This window comes from Adiantum capillus-veneris, chromosome 23 (assembly GCF_014529385.1).
Source record: "Adiantum capillus-veneris isolate H3 chromosome 23, ASM1452938v2, whole genome shotgun sequence".
Classification (NCBI taxonomy): Eukaryota; Viridiplantae; Streptophyta; class Polypodiopsida; order Polypodiales; family Pteridaceae; genus Adiantum; species Adiantum capillus-veneris.
This window is the reverse complement of record NC_140953.1, coordinates 76,244,463-76,247,329: the sequence shown is the minus strand read 5'-3', so window position 1 is coordinate 76,247,329 and position 2,867 is coordinate 76,244,463. Positions and strand designations below refer to the sequence as shown.

The 2,867-nt window shown below is 43.1% G+C and overlaps 1 pseudogene; it reads right to left on the bottom strand.

The window, feature by feature from the left end:
* Nucleotides 1-1,081: 1,081 nt before the first annotated feature.
* On the bottom strand, nucleotides 1,082-1,518 carry LOC147428018 (uncharacterized; annotated as a pseudogene).
* Nucleotides 1,519-2,867: the final 1,349 nt, after the last annotated feature.

Sequence of the window (2,867 nt, the reverse complement as noted above, 5' to 3'; positions counted from 1 at the left end):
TTTGTGCTACTCATGTTCAATTGTGTGGGAATACTGCTAATATGCTGGTTAAGTCTTGAAAAAATCTATGTGCTTTGTTGATTTGGGATGGTAGAGTCAGATATACAGGTAATCCCTTAGGGTATGAGTCTTGTTGTTGGAGCTTTGGGTTTAAAAAACCACCCGTTGTTTACTTGGGAAAAAAAGCATGAGAGGGTTAAGCCCAATCAATCAAATTGTTACTCTAACAGAAATATTATTTCGTTTATGGTGGCTAAGAGAAGATTCAGACTAGGAAATGGGCTCAAAATTACTTGGGGATAGTTGTGTACACATGTCAACAATTTGAAAGTTTCTTGTTGCAATCAAGATTTAATCAAAGATTTAGAGATTGAGCATTGCCAGAGACTTCAACAACTTGATGCACCTCCCCAACCAAACGTTTCTATCTACACTTGATCCCTTAGCCTTAGATAGAGAACGGATGCAGCAAGATTTGCGAGTTCAATCTAGATCAATGTTGGTGGTTGAAGAAGCTATCTGATGTATGGTGAATTATTGTTAGCCAAAAAGAGAGTGTCTGATGGAAAATGCCCCCTTGAGACAACGAAGCACATATTTTGGAACTTCCCTACAATATATGCTTGGTGGATATGTTTGTATGATACTTGTATGATGCATTGGAAGACTAAGTTTCTGAATATAGACTGCTTTATGGAACAATTCAAACGGGTTCTACACGTTTCGACTTATGTATTGCTTCTCTGAGACTTTGGGTGTTATCCTTTTTGTGAAATGCTAGAAACTCGGCTTTGTTTGATACACACCTTTCACAGTTTCCAACTGCCTTGGTCTATGATTCGAGATAGATTGTTAGAGGATTGTGTGGCACTGCCAGTTCCTCAACAGAATAACACGATGGAATTCCTCATCATGATGTAAACATGTAACAAAATGTAATATAGTACTTAAGTTAGAGAGAGAGAGAGAGAGAGAGAGAGAGAGAGAGAGAGAGAGTTTCACAATTATGTAGGCAAATGAAATTTTCACTCTGGACCAATAATAGCACCGATAAGAAAGAATGGGAAAATGGAATGTCCGTTCAAGGATCAGAAAGAGGTATGTTGATGGAGCGAGTCGTCCGGCCAGTCTCTATGATCAAAGGCAGGGGTTGGCGAAGGCGACATTGACGAGGGAGAGCGGAAGAGTGCCAGCGCAGGGGTAGGTGCGTCCGTAGCGGAGGCCGGAGGAAGCGGGTTGGACTTTGACGTTGGGGAGGACAGTGCAGTGGCCGAAGGTGGGCACGTCCACCTCCATGGCGAAGCGGCTGATGATCTTCTGGTTCCAGCGCCGGTCCTGGCAGGCTGCAATGATGTTGAAGGCCTCACAGGGGCAGTTGTTCACGAGCTCCCACTCGCACAGCCCGGTCGCCACGGGAGTGTTGGTCAGCACGAGGTCGTGCAGCCTGCACTTGCGGGGCGTAGCTGCTTGCACAACGGAGGTCCCCTCTATGATATTTAGCAGCAGCGCCGCCACCATCGCCACTGCGGTAGAAAAGGAGATCAATAATATTACGACATATGATATGACTATAGCACACAGACGTGCGTTTTTGTATACTTGTAGAATAATAACGCACTCAAGCACTCACTCAATTATATCAACGCACATAATTGAGTGACAGGAAGCCATATTCTTATACCTGTGCAGAGTGCCGCTCTCCCCATTGCCATTGTTGATGATGAAGATGGGTTCTAGCCCTAAACGCTGCTCGATGTGCTCACTGCTGCTTACAGTTTTGCGGGCACTACTATTCCAGCCTTCACAGCACCCGCTTTATATACTCCCAATTACGTCCTCGTAATCCGACCTGTCAAACCTGAAAAGCCAAATCAAATACTTGTTCCTCATATGTGTGTGTTTGTGTTCCTTGGCTATTCATGTATTCACATGGCTCTACTCCACCAACGTTGAGAGTCATTGCTCCCGTGATAACTATAAAGATATGTGAACATCGATCCCCTAACCTTCTACGGGTAACCTTCCATGTGGGTATTGGTGTTCATGTTGGCTACTAATTATAGTGCCATTTATGCTAGTAAAAGGTCACATTTACAATAGGAAAAGGAAACGTCCATATTGCATGACACCTAGTTGAATTGACTTGGGGAGTAGTTCGAATGGACCTATTCCCTCTCGGACTTAGTCCTTGATACCAAGTTGATACCTTGGTGGAGCTTGTTCAGTTTCATTTTTGCCAACATTTTTAGGTGAAAACTTTGAGGGCCAAGGACTAACACATGCCTTTGTCCACCCAACCATACTCCTCCTACAGACCTCGTAGCCTACCTTCTCTTGGCCTACCTTGAGGAGACCACTTCACTTCGATGATCAATTGACTCATGTGCCAACATAGTCCTGCCCTTGTCTTTGTGGAAATATTACTCCCCCTTGAAGGAGAGTTTTTGTCCTTAGAAACATTGATCAATGAAATAACTCGCCATAAGAATATTAATGCTCTCCTCTCTAAACTTGCATCACGTCAAATGCTATCCCACGCAGTACGTACCATTACATCTGGCACTCATATGTGGAATTATGTGCTTGTAGAAAAATCAAATTGAATGATTGCAGTCAATATTTTCTCAGGAGATCGCCCCTTTGACCAAGAGAAACCTCTACTTTCTCTACTTAGATCTCAAATTAAGAGTAAAGCCTACCTCACGTGAGATGGTCTAACTGAGCAAACTTATTTTTCTCACTACTTAACTACTAGTAGAACCTATCTTCAGAAAAACTCTTGACTAATAGTAGAACCTATCCCAGGCAAAACGCTCTAACTGAGAAAAGCCTATTTCTCTCTTTCATTAACTAATAGTACAGCGTAT